At 48.0% G+C, this 21565-nt stretch overlaps 1 pseudogene; it reads right to left on the bottom strand.

The window, feature by feature from the left end:
• Positions 1–18655: 18655 nt before the first annotated feature.
• Positions 18656–21185, bottom strand: LOC112620613 (annotated as a pseudogene).
• Positions 21186–21565: the final 380 nt, after the last annotated feature.

Raw genomic sequence — 21565 nt, 5'->3', positions numbered from 1 at the left:
TCCAGGGACAGATCAAGACCTAGTCAAGAAATTTTCCCCATTCCCAGGTAGGGAACTTTGGCAAGGGATGCCCAGGGCATATGCCTTTTTTTTTTTTTTTTTAAAGAGATGGGATCTTTCTATGTTGCCCAGGCTGGTCTCAAACTCCCGGGCTCAAGCGATCCTCCTACCATGGCCTCCCAAAGTGCTGGGATGACAGGTATGAGCCACTGTGCCGGGCCAGCATATGCCTTTTAGAACTGCTACGGGCCAGTCGGCTCCTGCATTCCACGCTTCCCGTATATGAGTGGGAGTGACCAGCAGGGCTAACCCTTTCTATTTCACTATTGTATGCTGGTAAATACTGGAGAGGAGATCAGATAACTTCCCTGTTTAGTTCATTGCTCCATGGATCGAGGACAGCCAAAACTGATCTGAAACGGAGACTATCACAAGACCCTAGACTTTGAGCCTCATGCTATGACTGGGTGGGATTTGGGGTGTTTTCCTAGAAGAGGGGAATGACCATATTTTCATGTGTAGGGCGGGAAGCGTGTTTTCTTTGAAGAGGGGAGTGACTGTATTTTCACGTGTAGGGCAGGAAGGAAAGCACGCACCAAGAGGGTGGACTGTGGTCTGTTGCCTCATTATTCCAAATATTTGCTGCTCTTCCCTGTAAAAGGAGCATCAGCCTGCCCCTTGGTATACTGCTATGGTAACCCTTTATATGAGAATTCATATGAAGAATTATCTGCCTGGCGTGGTGGCTCACGCCTGTAATCCCAGCACTTTGAGAGGCCAAGAGAGGAGGATTGCTTGAACCCAGGAGTTCAAGACCAGCCTGGGCAACATGCTGAAACCCTGTCTCTACAGAAAAAACAACAACAAAAATTAGTCCGGCGTGGTGGTCGCACGCCTGTAGTCCCAGCTACTCAGGAGTCTGAGGTGGGAGGATTGCTTGAGCCCAGAAGCTCAAGACTTCAGTGAGCTGTGATTGCACCACTGCATTCCAGCCTTGGCGACTGAGGGAGATGCTATCTCAACCCTCCCCCATGCCCCCCAAAAATATGAACAAATGTCAACATTACTGGCGTAGATCCTAAATCTGAATCATCTTTGTACTTCCCATAGAGCCTGGGACATTATCATCTATGCACAGTAGTTACTAAGATAAATGATAATCAGGCCGGGCGCGGTGGCTCAAGCCTGTAATCCCAGCACTTTGGGAGGCCGAGACGGGCGGATCACGAGGTCAGGAGATCGAGACCATCCTGGCTGAATGGTGAAACACCGTCTCTACTAAAAAATACAAAAAAACTAGCCAGGCGAGGTGGCGGGTGCCTGTAGTCCCAGCTAATCGGGAGGCTGAGCCAGGGGAATGGCGTGAACCCGGGAGGCGGAGCTTGCAGTGAGCCGAGAACGCGACACTGCACTCCAGCCTGGGCGACAGAGCGAGGCTCCGTCTCAAAAAAAAAAAAAGATAAATGATAATCAGAATCAACCTAGGTACCCATCAATGGTGGACTGAATAAAGAAAATGTGGTTCAGCCAGGCATGGTGGCTCACGCCTGTAATCCCAGCACTTTGGGAGGCTGAGGCAGGTGGATCACCTGGGGTTGGGGGTTCGAGACCAGCCTGACCAATATGGAGAAACCCCGTGTCTACTAAAAATACAAAATTAGCTGGGCGTGGTGGCGCATGACTGTGAGGATGAGGCAGGAGAATCGCTTGAACCCGGGAGGCAGAGGTGGCGGTGAGCCGCGATTGTGCCATTGCACTCCAGCCTGGGCAACAAGAGCAAAACTCCATCTCGATAAATAAACAAATAAATAAAACAAAAAAATATGGTCCATATATATCATGGAATATTATGCAGCCATAAAAAAGAATGAAACAATGTCATTTGCAGTCAGAAGAATGCAGCTGGAGGTCATTATCCTAAGCAAACGAATGCAGAAACAAACAATTAAATACTGCATGTTCTTAGAAAAGGGAGCTAAGCACTGGGTATACATGGACACAAAGATGGGAATGATAGGGCACAGTGGCTCACGCCTGTAATCCCAGCACTTCGGGAGGCCGAGGTGGGTGGATCACTTGAGGTCAAAACCAGCCTGGCCAACATGGTGAAACTCTGTGTCTACTAAAAATACAATAATGGGCCAGATATGGTGGTGGGCACCTGTAATCCCAGCTACTCTGGAGTCTGAGGCAGGAGAATTGCTTGAGCCCAGAAGGCAGAGCCTGCAGTAAACCGAGATCACGGCACTGCACTTCAGCCTGAGCAACAAAGCAAGACTCTGTCTCAAAAAAAAAAAAAAAAAAAAAAAAAAAAAGATGGGAGCGATAGACACTGGGGACTACTGGAATGGGGAGGGAGGGAGGCAAGGACTGATAAACGACTTATTGGGTCCAATGTTCACTACCTGGGTGATGATGGGATCATTCAAACCCCAAACCTTAGCATCTGGAAGTATACCCAGGTAAAAAACCTGCCCGTGCAGCTCTGAATCTAAAATGAAAGTTGAAATAAAAAGTCATTTAAGGCCAGGCACGGTGGCTCATGCCTATAATCCTAGCACTTTAGGACGCTGAGGCAGGTGGATTGCCTGAGGTCAGGGGTTTGAGACCAGGCTGGCCAACATGGAGAAACCCTGTCTCTACTAAAAATACAAAAACTAGCTGGGTGTGGTGGTGGCACTTGTAATCCCAGCTACTCAAGGGGCTGAGGCAGGATAATCATTTGAACCCGGGAGGTGGAGGTTGCAGTGAACCAAGATTGTGCCACTGTACTAAAGCCTGGGCGACAGAGTAAGACTCCGTCTCAGGGGAAAAAAAAAAAAAAAAAAAAGGCATTTGACTTATTTTTAAAAATTTCAAAATAAATGATAACTAAATTAAAAATCATCTTCATTGGGCGACCATTAGTAACTTTAGGGCAAATATTCTTCCATTCCCATGGCCTGGTGCTAACAAGAGGTGACTATTTCTCAGCGAGTACAAACCTTCAATCACAGTGAACACACGCTGACTTAGGAGAGTCCCACTCTGAGATATTGCTGCCAACTGAGGTCAATGTACCCCATGCCTTCCAGAGAAATAGACCCTCAGCCATAGTCCCTCAACCACCACTTCTTCTATACATTTTGACCTTACTTCCTCTGCCTCTTCCCAGCTGCAGCTGAATTGCTAAACACACACACACATATACATGCACACACACTCCTACCTCAATCTGTTGAAAACTCCCCAGACCAAAATGTTCTTTTCTTTTTTTTTTTTGAGATGGAGTCTCGCTCTGTCACCCAGGCTAGAGTGCAGTGGCACAATCTTGGCTCACTGCAACCTCCCAGATTCAAGCGATTCTCCTGTCTCAGCCTCCTGAGTAGCTGGGATTACAGGCACATGCCACCACGCCTACCTAATTTTTGTACAAAATGTTCCTTTCTTGCTAGATAGTCCTAAGATCAGCTCTCTGGCAAATCACAAGTCTACTGACAACCCAACTTTTGATATATCTCTTTCTTTAAAAAAATTTTTTTTTTTTAGAGATGGGGTCTTGCTATGTTGCCCAGGCTGGTCTCCAACTCCTGGTCTCAAGTGATCCTCCTGCCTCAGCCTCCCAAAGTGCTGGGATTACAGATGTGAGCCATTCCACCTGGTCTCAGTTTATCTCTTCCTTGTTAAATACTTGCAAATACTTTTTCACAGAGAGTCCCAGAGTCTGAGAGTCTGAGTCACAAGTAGAAGTACAAGGTGTGCAAAGTTTGCCCACTACAAGGAGGTACTGGAAGAAAATATCCCAGCCCAACACACTTGGCCAACAGTGGGTGGAGTCTTTTCTTTGAAACTGTATGAAATTACAATTGGTCCTTAAACAACATGAGTTTGAACTATGTGGGCCAGTTATACACAATGTTTTTCTTTTAAAGATGGGGTCTTGCTATGTTGCCCAGTCTGGACTCAAACTCCTGGGCTCAAGCAGTCCTCCTGCCTCAGCCTCCTAAAGCATTGGGATGATAGAAGGGAGGCACCCAGCTGCTTATTATGTCATCAATTCCCTTTTATAATCAACCAAAGTCCTGAATTGTCTCATATGGGCTACAGTTAAGCTACAATTACCAAGTAGTCTGCTGGGTTTATGGGCTTAGGTTTAGGTGTTTACAAACCTCCCTGTTAAAATTCTTTTTTTTCTTTCTTTTTTTTGAGACAGGGTCTCACTCTGTTGCCCAGGCTGGAGTGCAGTGGTGCAACCTTGGCTCACTGCAACCTCTGCCTCCTGGGTTCAAGTGATTCTTCTGCCTCAGATTACAGGCATGAGCCACTGCACCTGGCCTCTGTTAAAATTCATCTTACCAATTTCACACCACTGTTTTCATTGCCAAGACACATTTGGATTCCACTGTCCTACAAAACTGCTCACCTGGCAGAGTGGGCTTATTTTGAGGCTGGCCAGTGGATCATTCAAAAGTCCATCCAGACCAGATGCTCATGCTTGTAATCCTGACACTTTCGGAGGCTGAGGTGGGAGGATCGCTTGAGCCCAGGAGTTTGTGACCAGCCTGGGCAACATCATGAAATCCTGTCTCTACAAAAAATTGTAAAAACTTAGCTGGACGTGATGCTGCATACCTGTAGTCCTAGCTACTCAGTAGGCAGAGGTAGGAGGATCTCGTGAGGCTAGGAGTTGGAGGCTGCAGTGAGCTATATGATTACACCACTGCACTCCAGACTGGGTGACAGAGTGACAATTTGTCTCAAAATAAAACAAAATAAAAATAAAAGAAGGCCGGGGGTGGTGGCTCATGCCTGTAATCCCAGTACTTTGGGAGGCTGAGGCAGGCGGATCATCTGAGGTCAGGAGTTTGAGACCAGCCTGGCCAACGTGGTGAAACCCATCTCTACCAAAAAATACAGGTGGCATGCACCTGTAATCCCAGCTACTCAGAAGGCTGAGACATGAGAATTGCTTGAACCCGGGAGGCAGAGGTTGCAGTGAGCTGAGATAGTGCCAGCGTACTCCAGCCTGGATGACAGAGTGAGACCCCTCTGGCTGTGTCTAGTCTGAGACAATTCGAGTAAGCTCCCTGCCCGGCCAGTGTGGCCCCTTGGGACTGCAAGCCCAGCCCTCTAACACAACCAGACAGATGCAAACCAGGACACCTAGGGATGGACAGCAGGGCTCCATCCTCCTGTTCTTTGTTGCCACCGGGATCTCAAATGAAGATGGAGAAGCTCTCATTTTTGCCAGACACTGTGGCTCACTCCTGTCATTCCAGCACTTTGGGAGACTGCGGCAGGAGAATTGCTTGAGGCTGGGAATTGGAGACCAGCCTGGGCAACTTAGCAAGGCTCTGTCTCTACACACATGAGAAATAGCTGAGGGTGGTGGCTTGTGCCTCTGGTCCCAGCTACTCAGGAGGCTGAGGCAGGAGGATCACTGGAGCCCAGGAGGTTGAGGCCGCAGTGAGCCATGATCACACCACTGCACTCCAGCCTGGGTGATGGAGCAAGACCCTGTCTCTAAAAAAAAGCCCTGATTTTCAAGAGTGTGTGTCCAAATCTGGAGGTGGGAGAGGAGACATTCAGGATCCTAACAGGCTAGAGAAAAGGTCCAAATCTTAGGAGATGAAATAGCTAAGCCTCTGGTCACAAAGCCATGACCAAGTCCCAGAAAGGAGAGGTGTGGCACTGCACGAAAAGACTCGGGGGTTTTAGAAAAGAAGCTGTGAACCGGGTGCGGTGGCTCATGCCTGTAATCCCAGCACTTTGGCAGGCTGAGCGGGGTGGATCAACTGAGGTCAGGAGTCCAAGACCAGCCTGGCCAACATGGTGAAACCCCGTCTCTACTGAAAATACAAAAATTAGCCAGGTGCGGTGGTGGGTGCCTGTAATCCCAGCTACTCGGGAGGCTGAGGCAGGAGAATTGCTTGAACCTGGGAGGCCAGAGGTTACAGTGAGCTGAGATTGCCCCACTGTACTCCAGCATGGGTGACAAGAGCAAGACTCCTGTCTCAAAAAAAAAAAAAAAAAGACCAGCCTGGCAACATAGTGAGACCCATCTCTACCAAAAAATTCTTAAAAATTTTTTGTGCAAAAATTTTTTGTGCATACCTGTTGTCCCAGCTACTAGGGAGGCTGAGGTAGGAGGATCGCTTGAGCCTAGGAGGTTGAGGCTGCAGTGAGCCAAGACTGCACCACTGCACGCCAGCCTGGGTGACAGAGTAAGACCCTGTTTCTGAAAGAAAAGAAAAAAAACATTGATTATTTTTACATACTTTTTTGGGTCAGGGATTCAGAAATGACTTAGGTACATGGTTTGGATTTAAAGTTTCTCTTAAGGTTGTAGACAAGATGTCGGCCAGGTCTACAGCCATCTGTCAGCGTCACTGAGCTGGAGACACTGAGGCCTTCCTGCCCTTTCACGGTCTTGACATTTTCAAAGACTACTGGACAGTTAGTTTGTAGAATGTCCATCAATTAGGGTTTGTCTGATGTTATCTTGTGGTTAGATTGAGGCTATACATTTTTCTCAATGAGACCATAACAGTATGGTTGTGTCCTTTTTATTTATTTTTTGAGACAGGGTCTCACCCTGTCACCCAGCCTGGAGTACAGTGGTGAAATCATAGCTCACTGCAGCCTTGACCTCCCAGGCTTAAGCAATCCTCCCACCTCAGCCTCCCGAGTAGCTGGAATTACAGGCATGCCTCATTGTGCTAATTTTTGTAATTTTGTAAAGACAGGGTCTCATTATGTTGCCCAGGCTGATCTTGAACTCCTGAGCTCAAGGGATCCTCCTGCCTCAGCCTCCTAAAGTGCTGGGATTACAGGTGTGAGCTACTGTACTCAGCCTCCAAGCTGTGTCCTTTTTAGTGTATCACATTAGTGTGTTCATGATGTCATTATATCTCATTGCTAGTGATGTTCACCTTGACCATTTGGTTCAAGTGATGTCTTCTGAGATTTTCCACTGTTACGTTACCATGTTTCACTTTGTACTTAATAAAATCATGAAGTCTCCTAAAGCTTTCTCAGGCGTCTACATTTGTCAGAGCTTCCTGGGTGATTCCATTGTGCTACCAGGGTTGAAAACCACTGAATAGGTAGATCAAGTTCATGCAGGAGCTAACAAGATGGGTGAGATGGGGAATTGAGAAGAGGTGACATGAGGAATGGCTGAACACCTGGAGAATATAAGAGTCAGGGACTGGCTGGGCACGGTGGCTCATGCCTCTAATCCCAGCACTTTGGGAGGCCGAGGTGGGTGGATCACCTGAGATCAGGAGTTCGAGATCAGCCTGGTCAACATGGTGAAACCCCATCTCTACTAAAAATACACGCAAAAAAATTAGACAGGCGTGGTAGCAGGTGCCAGTAATCCCAGCTACTCAGGAGGCTGAGGCAGGAGAATCGCCTGAGCCTGGGAGATGGAGGTTGTGGTGAGCCAAGATCACACCACTGCACTCTAGCCAGGGCAACAAGAGCAAAACTCTGTCTCAAAAACAAAAAACAAAAAACAAAGTCAGGGACTAACATGTCTGAAAATATCTGAAGGGTTGTCAAGTGTGAATAGTTGCTGTGCAAACCAAAAACGAAATTCTAAGCACCCCAATCAACAGAATGGACCCCTGTTTCAGCCAAGGGCATTCCAAAGTTAACCTGAAACACTAGTACAGGCCATCACGGGAATGGGTGTGTGGACATGCCTCATTATACCCACCTCCCTTTGAAATTCAGGTGCAGCAAAAGAGCATGAACATTAAAAGACAGACCTTAAGACTGACAAAACAGACTCTTTGTAGCAATAAGATACCAGCATGACAGATAGCAGGCCCTGAAAGAAATCAAAGTATTTTACCCACAACTATATTTCTTTCAGATACATACATATATATATACACATACACACACATATATACGTGTGTGTGTATATATATGTGTGTGTATATATATAGGAAAGTAATGGTGTGATCTCGGCTCACTGCAACCTCTGCCTCCCAGGTTCAAGTGATTCTTGTGCCTTAGCCTCCCAAGTAGCTGGGATTACAGGTGCCAGCCACCATGCCCAGCTAATTTTTGTATTTTTAGTAGATATGGGGTTTTGCCGTGTTGGCCAGGCTGGTCTTGAACTCCTGACCTCAGGTGAACCGCCCACCTCAGCTTCCAAAGTGCTGGGATTACAGGCGTGATCCCCTGTGCCCGGCTTCTTTGACATATTTTGAAATGGCCCTGCAAAACTGTCTTTTGTGTGGAACATCTACATTCTATAGGGAATCCCCTGCCCTTTCCAGGTCTTTTTCCTGATTCAGGAGGGAATTAACTAAGAGTTTGGCATTATTTTAAGTCTGAGAAGAAACATTTACCATCTATTCTCTCTGAAGCCTGCTACCTGGAGGCTTCATCTACATAATAAGAACCTTGGTCTCCACAACCCCTTATCTTAACCCAGACACTTCCATCTCTTGATTCCAAGTCTTTAGATAATGACCTAAGTCTTTCAACCAATTGCCAATCAGAAAATCTTTGAATCCACCCAGGATCTGAAAGCCCTCCCCACACCCTGCCTTTGAGTTGTCCTGCCTTTCCGGACTGAACCAGTGCATACCTTACATGTATTGGTTGATGTCTCATCTCTCCCTAAGACATATAAAACCAAGCTGCAGCCCCACCACCTTGGGCACAGATTCTCAGGACCTCCTGAGGCTATGTCATTGGTCATGGTCCTCACATTTGGCTCAGAATAAACCACTTCAAATATTCTGCAGAGTTTCATTCCTTGTTGACAAAATAAGTAGAATCTGGGAACACTAGTCTTTTAAAGTTGCAAGAAGTTTCTATGATCTCAGAACGGGTAGCCTTGGGTTTACCTTCTGGATGATTATTTTTTATGGGAACCATATTTTTCTTTTTGTTACTTAAAAAGCATTTTTTTTTTTTTTTAGGTCAGACACAGTGGCACACGCCTGTAATCCCAGCACTTTGGGAAGCTGAGGCAGGTGGATTGCTTGAGCTCAAGAGTTTGAGAGCAGCTTGGGCAGCATGATAAAACCCTGTGTACAATTTTTTTTCTTTTTTAATACAGAGTCTCACTCTGTCACCCAGGCTGGAGTGCAGTGGCATGATCTGGGCTCACTGCAACCTCCACCTTCTGGGTTCAAGTGATTCTCCCGCCTCAGCTTTCTAAGTAGCTGGGATTACAGGCGCCCACCACCACACCCAGGTAATTTTTGTATTTTTAGTAGAGATGGGGTTTCACCATGTTGGCCAGGCTGGTCTTGAACTCCCGACCTCAGATGATCCACCCACCTTGGCCTCCCAAAGTGTTGGGATTATGGGCGTGAGCCACCGCACCCAACTCCAAATTTTCTTTTTTAAAATTAGCCGTGTGTGGTGGTGAGCACCTGTAGTCCCCACCACTCAGGAGGCTGCGGTAGGACGATTGCTTGAGCCCAGGAGGTCGAGGCTGCAGTGAGCCGATTGTGCCACTGCACTGCAGCCTGGCAATGACAGTGGGACTATCTCAAAAAACACAAAACAAACAAACAAACAAAAAAGACAGCGTCTCCCTATGTTGCCCAGGCTGGTCTCGAACTCCTGAGTTTAAGCAATCCTCCTGCCTCAGCCTCCCAAAGTGCTGGGATTGTAGGCATAAACCATCATGCCAGCCTCTACGGGAGCCATAAAGTGGTCTATTTAATCACACACTTGTCAAACCAATTCTATCCGTGATTCTTGGGGAAATCTGTGAAGTCCCATCTATCTGGAAAGATGTTGTGGAGGCTGAAATAACTCCCTCTTGGAAGCCAGGCTTCTGATTAACCCTGGTTCCAGGAATGCCTCTAAGATTTCCAGTTTATCTATCATTCCTTGTATAAAAGCACATACTTACCATTAATCCTGCCCTTATGCCAGAGGCGTTTGAACCAGAGTGACTCCATCTTGAGTGAGGGCTAAGAAAAATGAGGCTGGGGCTTGCTGGACTGCATTCCCAGAAAGTGGGGTATTCCTAGCCTACAGATGTTTACAGTTAAGGGAACAGATTGATAATGTTTACTAAACAGACCCAGATTTAGGAGTGTCCTGATATCCTGGTATCTTGAGAACAGAAGCATTCCTACGATAATTTCGATTCCTGCAAAATACAGTAAGAAAATTAATCCTTTATCACAAACCCTTGTAGCAGAATACATCTCCTCATATCTTTTCTTATGCTATATATAAATGAGTATTATCCCTAGGGTGGACGCATTACTCCTCTGACTTTTGGGAACACCCTAATCTGTCTGTGGAGTAGCTGTGTCTTTCTCCACGTTACTTTCCTAATAAACTTGCTTTGACTTTACTCTATGAACTCGCCCTGAATTCTTTCTGGTGTGAGATCCAAGAACCCTCTGCTGGGGTCTGGATCAGGACCCCTTTCCGGTAACACTTAGATCAAATCAACCTTGATAAACTCGTACATACTGTAAATCCTGCCCTTAAGCAAATTCCTACACATGCCTTCTGGAGCATGTGCATTCTTTCCTTATGGTATATAGTTCCTGGGTCCGGGATGTAACAGCATGGAGATCTACCTGCCTTGTGGCCACCCAAGACGACGCTTCTGTCCATAGCTCCCCCAGTGAAACACCCCGTGATGACAAACTGGATTTGTCTGCTTTGTTCTTTGGTTTCTTGGCTCCTTCTGTACTTAGGGGCCGTTTTGCACATAAGGTCCTATGGTGAAACAGAGGTTTAATATGAGTCACTGTTCAGTTTGGAAATATACATTGTTGTTCCTATTGATCTCCACTTCTGCAGGGGTGTTTCCCGTTCTGGAAATCTCTCTGCTGGCCCCTGGGGCACCTCCGTGAACGGTGGAATCAGAGGCTGGCACAGTGGCTCACATCTATAATCCTAGCACTTTGGGAGGCCAAGGTGGGAGGATTGCTTGAGGCTAGGAGTTCAAGACCAGCCTGAGCAACATAGTAAGATCTCATCACAGATATATACATATATATGTGTGTGTGTGCGTACATATATGTGTATGTGTGTGTATATATATATATTTTTTAATTAGCCAGGTGTGGTGGCAATCTCTTATAGTTTCAGCTACTTGGGAGGCTGAGGTAGGAGGATCACCAGATCCCAGGAGTTCAAGGCTGCAGTGAGTTATGAATATGCCACTGAACTCCAGCCTGAACGATAGAGTGAGGTCCTATACCTATTAAAAAATGAAAAACAAAAAACAAACAAAAAAAAACGCCAGGCGCGGTGGCTCACATCTGTAATTGCAGCACTTTGGGAGGCCAAGGTGGGCAGATCACTTGAGGTCAGGAGTTCGAGACCAGCCTGGCCAACATGGTGAAACCCTGTCTCTACTAAAAACATAAAAAAATTAGCCAAGTGTGGTGGCTCACGCCTGTAATCCCAGCTACTTGGGAGGCTGAGGCAGGAGAATCGCTTGAACTTGGGAGGCAGAGGTTGCAGTGAGCTGAGATTGCGCCACTGCACTGCACTCCAGCCTGGGCGACAGAGTGAGACGCAGTTTCAAAAACAAAACAAACAAATAAATAAAAACAACAACAAAGTGACAGCAGGATGGTGGCATCTGTCTTGCTTACAGGCTCTCTTGAGGGTTAGATACAGTGTCTGGCATGCAATAGACACTTGTCACTGGTAAATGCTCATTACTTGGCAGGGAGACTTTCAGCTCTGAGTCCAGCCTGCAAACACCCCATATTACTTTTTGGACAGAAATACAGGCACTGTGACACTAGGCTGGAGGCAAGGTATGTGGGGAGGGCTGGCCTGGGGAAATAAAGTTATTTTCAGATCCAAAAAAGCTTCCTAAAGCTGAGGCCACCTAACAGGTATCCATCAGATACTTACCTTGTGTAGGATTCTTCTGTGTATTTTGGTCCAGTGGTCAGCGAGAGGCCGGGAGCTACTGAAATACCCATCCAGGGCCCCAGGGAGGGTTAAGGACAGGGTTAAACCGGACTTCAATTCTCATCATCCTGACGCAGCAAGAAGGAAATGTCTCTTATCAGTGTGGGTGGGAGCTGTGCTTCTGCTGAAAAGAGTGGAAATTTCAGCAAAAGTTGTCCTGGAAAGAGGCCAGTCTTTGGAACAGGAAAAAAAAAAAAAAGAAAGAAAGAAAAGAAAAGGCCGGGCACGGTGGCTAATGCCTGTAATCTCAGAACTTTGAGAGACCAAGGTTTGCGGATCACTTGAGGTCAGGAGTCCAAGGCCAGCCTGGCCAACGTGGCAAAACCCTTTCTTTACCAAAATTACAAAAAAATTAGCCAGGCATGGTGGCACACACCTGTGGTCCCAGCTACCTGGGAGGCTGAGGCACGAGAATCGCTTGAACCTGGGAGATGGAGGTTGCAGTGAGCCAAGGTCACACTATAGGACTCCAGCCTAGGCGACAGAGTGAGACTCAGTCTCAAAAAAAAAAAAAAAAGAAGCTTGGGGAAGTGGGTCTCAAATCAAAGAGAAAACAAAAGTGTTTTCTCTCCCCAGGGCTGCTAAACTTGGATTTTGAGGCACAGACAAAAGAGCTATGTTGTAGCTACTTTTCTGACAACTTGACTATGCTAAGGTGTCTGTCTAGACACCAGTTTAGATGTTAACACCAGTCTAGGTGCTACTACAAAGGTAATTTTCAGACATGATTAACTTTTTTTATTTTTATTTCAGAGACAGAGTCTTGCTCTGTCGCCCAGGCTGGAGTGCAGTGGTGCAATCATAGCTCACTACAGCCTCAACCTTCCATACTCAAGTGATCCTCCCACCTCTGCCTCCCAAGTAGCTGAGACTAGAGGCTGGCACTACCGTGCCTGGTTTTAGTTTATTTTTTGTAGAGACAGGGTCTTGCTATGTTGCCCAGGTTGGTCTCAAACTCCTGGACTCAAAGCGATCCTCCTGCCTTGGCCTCCCAAAGTGCTGGGATGACAGGTATGACCCACCGTGCCTGGCTGTGATGAACATTTAAATCAGCAGACTTTGAATAAAGACGAGGACCCTCCACAAAGCAGGTGGGTCTCATCCAATCAGTGGAAGGCTTTAAGGTCAAAGAGTGAGGTTGCCTGAAGAAGAAGGAATTGGGCCTTAATTCCACTGCAACATAGAAACCCTGGCTGGGTTTCCAGCCTGCTTGGTCCGCCTGAACAATTTAGACGTGAGGCTGCAAAACCACCTCTTCCCTGGATCTCCAGCCTGCCAGCCTGCCCTACACATTTTGAACTGGCCAGCCTCCACAATTACAGAAGCCAATTCTTTTTCTTTTTCTCCCGAGACAGTCTTGCTTTTGTTGCCCAGGCTGGAGTGCAGTGGCATGATCTCAGCTCACTGAAACCTCCGCCTCCCAGGTTCAAGTGATTCTCCTGCCTCAGCCTCCCAAGTAGCTGGGATTACAGGCGCCCATCCACCACCACACCTGGCTAATTTTTGTACTTTTAGTAGAGACAAGGTTTCACCATGTTGGGCAGCCTGGTCTTGAACTCCTGACCTCAGGTGATCCGCCTGCCTTGGCCTCCCAAAGTGCTGGGATTACAGGCGTGAGCTACCGTGCCCAGCATAAGCCAATTTTTTTTTTTTAGACGGAGTTTCGCTCTTGTTGCCCAGGCTGGACTGCAATGGTGTGATCTTGGCTCACTGCAACCTCCATCTCCCAGGTTCAAGCGATTCTCCTGCCTCCGCCTCCCGAGTAGCTGGGATTATAGGCACGTGCCACTACATCTGGCTAATTTTTTGTATTTTCAGTAGAGACAGGGTTTCTCCATGTTGACCAGTCTGGTCTTGAACTCCTGACCTCAGGTGATCTGCTTGCCTCGGCTCCCAAAGTGCTGGGATTACAGGCATGAGCCGCCGCACCCAGCCTAAGCCAATTCTTTAAAATAATGAAAGGATTATTTTTCTCTCTCTGTATGTATATCCTATTCATTCTGTTTCTTTGAGAGCCTTGACTAATACAGTTTCACCAGAAATTGGCTCCTATTGCAATGACTGAGGCTGGGAGTTGGGGAGGAATCATATTGGAAGAGATCCTGTGGGCAGGTTGGTACCTGCGGCCTCTGACTGCAGCCCCTTCCAAGACTCAGCTGGAAGCATCTGGATCAGGGATTGGAAAACTCTAGCCTTTTCTAGATTGGAAAACTTGCAGGCCACAGTGTAGAGCCCACAGAGTTGATTGTTTTTGTATTTTTAAAGGATTGTTAAAAACAAATAGACAAGCCGGAGGCAGTGGCTCACACCTCTAATCCCAACACTCTGGGAGGCCAAGGCGGGAGGATTGCTTGAGCTCGGGAGTTCCAGACCAGTCTGGGCAATATAGCAAGACCCCATCTCTATTAAAAATCAATCACAGGTGAGTCAGGTGAGTGAGGTGGTGCAGGCACCTGTAGTCCCAGGTATTCAGGAAGCTGAGGCAGAAGGATCACTTGAGGCCAGGAGTTTGAGACCAGTCTGGGCAACATAGCAAGACCCTGCCTCTATAAAAACTGTTTGAAATAGCCAGGTATGGTGTTACATGCCTGTAGTCCCAGCTACTTGGGAGACTGAAGCAGAAGGATCACTTGAGCCTGGGAGTTCAAAGCTATAGTGAGCTCTGATCGCACCATCACACTGCAGCCTGGACAACAGAGTGAGACTTTTTTTTTGTTCTGAGATGGAGTCTTGCTCTGTCGCCCAGGCTGGAGTGCAGTGGTGTGATCTCAGCTCACTGCAAGCTCCGCCTCCTGGGTTCACGCCATTCTTCTGCCTCAGCCTCCCGAGTAGCTGGGACTACAGGCACCCGCCACCACGCCCAGCTAATTTTTTGTTTTTTTTTTTTGTTTTGAGACGGAGTCTCGCTCTGTCGCCCAGGCTGGAGTGCAGTGACCGGATCTCAGCTCACTGCAAGCTCCGCCTCCCGGGTTTACGCCATTCTCCTGCCTCAGCCTCCCGAGTAGCTGGGACTACAGGCGCCCGCCACCTCGCCCGGCTAGTTTTTTGTATTTTTTAGTAGAGACGGGGTTTCACCGTGTTAGCCAGGATGGTCTTGATCTCCTGACCTTGTGATCCGCCCGTCTCGGCCTCCCAAAGTGCTGGGATTACAGGCATGAGCCACCGTGCCCGGCTACTCCATGTCTAAAACATAAAAAATCAGAACAAAACAAAAAGGTATACCCCTAGCCTTCAACCACCTCCACACTTCAGCCTACTCCAAAACCCTGAAACACCCCTAACTATAAGTTGTTTGTTATCTCTTGGTATTAGCCAACCCTGGGAGGATCAGTTTCCTCGTCTAGCACCAGCAAGCCTCCAGATGTCAAAAAATAGAACCAAAATACAGACCAGGCATGGTGGCTCATGCCTATAATCCCAGCACTTTGGGAGGCCGAGGCGGGCAGATCACCTGAGGTCAGGAGTTCAAGTTCAAGGAGGTCAAGGAGTCTGGCCAACATGGTGAAACCCTGTCTCTACTAAAAATACAAAAATTAGCTGAGCTTAATGGTGCGTGCCTGTAGTCCCAGGTACGAGAGAGGCTGAGGCATGAGGATAGCTTGAACCCAGGAGGCAGAAGTTGCAGGGAGGCAAGATCGCGCCACTGCACTCCAGTCTGGGAGACACAGCAAGACTCTGTCTCAAAAACAAAACAAAACAAAAAGAATCAACATACAGAAAATAAAGACACATGCTCAATATACTGGATCATCTAGTGATTCTGGGTTTGTTTGTTTTCTGAGACAGAGTCTTGCTCTGTCGCCCAGGCTGGAGTGCAGGGGCACGATTTCAGCTCACTGCAACCTCCACCTCCCAGGTTCAAGCAATTCTCCTGCCTCAGCCTCCCCAGTAACTGGGATTACAGGTACGCACCATCATGCGCAGCTAATTTTTTTTTTTTTTTGTATTTTTGGTAGACACAGTGTTTCACCATATTGGCCAGGCTGGTCTTTTTTTTTTTTTTTTTTTTGAGACGGAGTCTCGCTCTGTCGCCCAGGCTAGAGTGCAGTGGCCGGATCTCAGCTCACTGCAAGCTCCGCCTCCCGGGTTTACGCCATTCTCCTGCCTCAGCCTCCCAAGTAGCTGGGATTACAGGCGCCCACCACCTCGCCCGGCTAGTTTTTTGTATTTTTTAGTAGAGACGGGGTTTCACCGGGTTAGCCAGGATGGTCTCGATCTCCTGACCTTGTGATCCGCCCGTCTCGGCCTCCCAAAGTGCTGGGATTACAGGCTTGAGCCACCGCGCCCGGCCAAGCCAGGCTGGTCTTGAACTCCTGACCTCAAGTGATCCACCCACCTCAGCCTCTCAAAGTGCTAGGATTACAGGCATGAGCCACTGCACCCAGCCTAGTGATTCTATGTTTAACAGGAGGAACTGCTTTTCCACGGCACCGCACCATTTTTCATCACCACCAACAATGTGATGTATCCGGAGACAGCTCCCTTGTCTGATGTTCACGGCAAGTCAATACACAGATACACCAGGTTGCAGTAGAGAAGGAGGTTTCTTCACAAGGCCACCAAACGAGGAGATGGAGGAAACCTCAAATTGATCTCCCCAGGAATTTGGAGTTAGGGTTTTTCAGGGTTTTGGAGTGGGCTGAAGTGTGGAGGTGGTTGATGGGTGGAAGTGTGCTGGGTGAAGTCACGGGACAGGGAGATGAAGAAGCTGTGTTCTCACGCTCATTCTCTTCCTCTGCAGGGGTCTTCAAACTGGTTGGCATCAGCTGTTTTGCTGGAATTCAGGATCTGAAAAATATCTTAAGTAAGTCTTTTTTTTTTTTTGAGACAAGAGTTTTGCTCTTGTTACCCAGGCTGGACACGATCTCAGCTCACTGCAACCTCTGCCTCCCGAGTTCAAGCGATTCTCATGCTTCAGCCTCCCCAGTAGCTGGGATTACAGGCACATACCACAATGCCCAGCTAATTTTTTTTTTTTTTTTTTTTTAGTAGAGACGGGGTTTCATCACGTTGGCCAGGCTAGTCTCAAACTCCTGACCTCAGGTGATCTGCCCACCTCGGCCTCCCAAAGTGCTGGGATTACAGGCTTGAGCCACTGTGCCCGCCCAGTAATTCTTAAGCAAAAGTCTTATGATTCTTTCTTTTTTTTTGAGATAGGGTCTTGCACTGTTGCCCAGGTTAGTGTGAAGTGGTAAGATCACGGCTCACTGCAGCCTCGACCTCCTGGGCTCAAGTGATTCTCCCACCTCAGCCTTCCGAGTAGCTGAGACTACTTGTGTAGCCACCCTGCCCGGTCCCAATTTTTTTTTTTTTAATTTTTCTTATAGCCTCCTTATTATTTTGAAATAAATTTCAAGTGTCACAAGGCAGAAGGATCACTTGAGGTCAGGAGTTTGAGACAAGTCTGGGCAACATAGTGAGACCTCATTCCTATAAAAAACGAACAAAATTAGCCAGGCATGGTGGTGTATGCCTGTAGTCTCAGCTACTTCTGAGGCTGAGGTGGAAGGATCACTTGAGCCCAGGTGTTGGGGACTGTAGTGAACTATAGTCATGCCATGGCACTCCAGCCTGGGTAACAGAGGAACAAATTTACCCCTATATTTCTTCCCTATGTTTTATAGTTTTAGCTCTTACATTTAGGTATTTGATCCATGTTGCATTAATTTTTTTTTCTTTTTCTTTTCTTTTTTTTTTTTTTGAGATGGAGTCTGGCTCTGTGGCCCAAGCTAGAGTGCAGTGGCAGGATCTCGGCTCACTGCAAGCTCCGCCTCCCGGGTTCACGCCATTCTCCTGCCTCAGCCTCCCGAGTAGCTGGGACTACAGGCGCCCGCCACCATGCCTGGCTAATTTTTTGTATTTTTAGTAGAGACGGGATTTCACCGTGTTAGCCAGGATGGTCTCGATCTCCTGACCTTGTGATCTGCCCGCCTCGGCCTCCCAAAGTGCTGGGATTACAAGCGTGAGCCACCGCGCCCGGCCGAGATAATTGAAGTCTCGCCATGTTGGCCAGGTTGGTCTTGAACTCTTGGCCTCAAGCAATCCTCCCACCTTGGCCTTCCAAAGTGCTAGGATTACAGGCATGAGCCAGCGCGCCTAGCCAAGTTAGTTTTTGTATATGGTATGTGGTAGCAGTTGCACTTCTTTCTTTTGCGGGTGGATATTCAATTGTTCTAGCACCATCTGTTGAATACTTCTTTCCCCATTGAATGGCCTTGGCATTGTTGTCAAAAATCAACTGACTGTAAATGTGAGGGTTTATTTCTAGACCGTCAATTCTATTCCATTGATCTATGTGTCCATCCGTATGCCAGGATCAAGCTGTCTTGATTATTGTAGTTTTGTATTAAGTTTTGAAATCTGGGTCCTTTGAATTTCCATATGAATTTTAGAGTCGCTTGTCAATTTCTGCAAAGAAACCAGTTGAGATTTTGCTAGGGGTTGTGTTAAAACTGTGGGTCATTTGGGGACTATTGTCATCTTAACGGTATTTCAATCTTTCAACACGGGAACGTGGGATTTTTTTTCCGTTTCAGAAAAAAGAGAAAGAAAAGAAAAGAGAAAAGAAAAGAAAAAAGAAGAAAGAAAGAAACCTTTACATGAGTTTTAAAATCCTATTTTAAAACATAAACAAATCCATCACTGGCCGCACAGCCGCAGCCACCGCCTCCCCACCATGCAGCAAGAGGAGACCCTGGGTCCTGTTTCGCATGCTCTTGCGCACGCAGATTTGCTGGTCTGCTTAACTGGTGTCCATTCTCGCATTATAGGCGTCCCCCTCCTCTGCCGAAAACCTGCTGCTTTGAATTCCTGCCGGCGCCTCTGTCTCTTTCCTGGGCGCCTCCATGGGTGCCTCCCCGGGTGCCTCCGCTACCACCAAAACCTCCAGCCTCATGGTTTCTAGTCATGCCACCTCTGTTTACGCTCTGTGCAGGTGTCTGCTGTGTTTCGATCTGTGATGTGACAAGCTGAATGTTCACGGGGCAGCCAGCCAGAGGGGCGCCGTGGTACTGCTTCATGGCTTTCAGGGCATGTGCCTTCCGCTCAAAGTGCATGTCTGCTGATCCTAAGGGGCGGCCAGAGCGATTATAGTGCACAGCCGTCGTCTTCAGCGTTCCGGATTCTGCAAGGAGTTCCCGAATATCGGCGTCTGACGCTCCAAAATCTAGATTGGACACCAGCAGTTTCCCACCCGTCTCCACGCCGGCACCACCCGCTGGTCCGCAGCTGGCGAGGCCCAGAAGGCAGGGAGTCCCAGGACAGAAGGGGGCAGGAAGCCCTAACCACCCGGTTTTCCTGTCATGCCCCGAGACGAGGCGTCATCCTTCTCCTTGCAGAAATAACTCCTGGGCCAGGTGCTGTGGCTCACGCCTATAATCCCAGCACTTTAGGAGACCCAGGCAGGCGGATCACCTGAGGTCGAGAATTCTAGACCAGCCTGACCAACATGGGGAAACCCCGTCTCTACCAAAAATACAAAATCTAGCCGGGCATGGTGGCTCACGCCTGTAATCCCAGCACTTTGGGAGGCCGAGGGTGGTGGATCGCCTGAGGTCAGGAGTTCGAGACCAGCCTGGCCAACATGGGGAAACCCTGTCTCTACTAAAAATACAAAAATTAACGGGGCATGGTGGCAGGTGGCTGTAATCCCAGCTACGTGGGAGGCTGAGGCAGGAGAATCGCTTGAACCCATGAGGCAGAGGTTGCCGTGAGCCGAGATCGTGCCATTGTGCTCCAGCCTGGGCAGCAAAGAGCAAAACTCTGTTTAAAAAAATAATAATAAATTTAAAAAAAAAAAAAAAAAGATACCTCCTGATTAGAGGCCAAGTCTGCTAATCCACAAAATCTGGTGGTCAAGAACTTCACTAAAAGAAGAAGTGAAAGGATTTCCTTCCTGAAGGAGTCGCACAGCTGGATTGCTTCCCTAAGACCAAAAAACCCTGGAGCCCTGCTTGCGGACACCAGCCCCCTCACCACACTGCCACAAGACACTGATGGCCTGAGGCTGGAGATGGACACATTCTGCCCACTTATTTGACCCCAACACTCATGGGGTCAGTTGGAATAGCCAGGAAACATGTGCATTCGGGGTCCCAAGAGACAGGTGTGTGGGCCGGGCACAGTGGCTCTCGCCTGTAATCCCAGCACTTTGGGAGGCCAAGGTAGGTGGATCACTTGAGGTCAGGAGTTCAAGACCAGCTTGGCCAACATGATGAAACCCTGTCTCTACTAAAAATACAAAAATTAGCCAGGTGTGGTGGGGCACCTACAGTCCCACTGCTCGGGAGGCTGAGGCAGGAGAATCACTTGAACCCGGGAGGTGGAGGTTTCAGTGAGCCAAGATCATGACACTGCACTGTAGCCTGGGCAACAGAGTGAGACTCTGTCTCAAAAAAAAAAAAAAAAAAAAAAAAGAGAGAGAGAGAAAGAGACAGAGAGAGAGAGAGAGAGAGAGAGAGAGAGAGAGAGAGTGCATGGCAGGAAAACCCTGTGTGGTGGAGAGCAGCTGCCGGCTGCTGGAGCCAGGGCCCAGATTCTACCGTTTGGGAGGATATGAATTTGGACAGCACTTTCTTCTTCCATGCACTGGCACTAAGGTGCTTGCTTGCAACACCTTATTTTACTATTGGGAGACTTGAAAGAGACAGAGTCACAGGAGCACTTTGTTTTTTGAGACAGGGTTTCGCTCTGTCACCCCAACTGGAGTGCAGCCACGTGATAACAGCTCACTGGCAGCCTCAATCTCTCCAGGCTCAGTTGATCCTTCCACCTCAACCTTCCAAGTAGCTGGGACTACAGGCACACGCCACCACGCCCAGCTCATTTTTGCTTTTTTTTTTTTTTTTTTTGTAGAGATGAGGTTTTGCCATGTTGCCCAGGTGGATCTTGAACCCCCGGGCTCAAGCCATTTGCCTGCCTTGGCCTCCCAGGATGCTGGGATTACAGGCGTGAACCACCACACCCACCCCACACAGGAGCACTTTGCAAACTGCAAAGCTTTGCGGAGAAATGATCAGTGAAATACCGGTAATGCCCCAGCCACCCAACCCCGCTGGAAATCAGCTTCTGTTCATTAGCTCAGCAGCTCAGGCCACAAAGGAAGTCTTTGGACAAGCTGGAAAGTTAGTCGCCCAGTGAGTTTGGAAGCCTGGGGAAGGTAGAATCCCCAGGGAGCCCCACGGGGAGGCAGGAGACACCAAGACAGACAAAGGCACTGAGAGGGGAGATAGGAAGATTCTCAACACCAACCCTTCTGCGGCATCCGGGAGCATCTCTGCCCTCACAAGGCTTTTAACCTCGCCAGGAAGGCAAGGGGCACAGGACGGACCACTTTGCTCATCCTCTTCTCCAGAATGTCTGAGAAATGCCTAGTGATTCCTGCCTCCCCTGCCCTAGTCTCTCTCCCTGCTTTCTGCCACTATGGTCCACAGCCCTAAAGAATGACTCCTCCCAAGGAATGGTCTCCTTAGGAACACAGTCCCCAGAATGTGCCAGCTCCAATTGGAGAACATCTATGTGACATGAGTTCTGACTATTTTGCATTTCTTTCTTTTCTTTTCCCTCCCTTCCTTCCTTCTTTCGTTCGTTCCTTCCTTCCTTTCTTTCTTTCTTTTTTTTTTGAGACAGGGTCTCGCTTTGTTGCCCAGGCTGG

This window comes from Theropithecus gelada, chromosome 3, assembly GCF_003255815.1.
Source record: "Theropithecus gelada isolate Dixy chromosome 3, Tgel_1.0, whole genome shotgun sequence".
Taxonomy (NCBI): Eukaryota; Metazoa; Chordata; class Mammalia; order Primates; family Cercopithecidae; genus Theropithecus; species Theropithecus gelada.
Note: the sequence above shows the minus strand (reverse complement) of the source record. Positions and strands in the feature narration are given on the sequence as shown.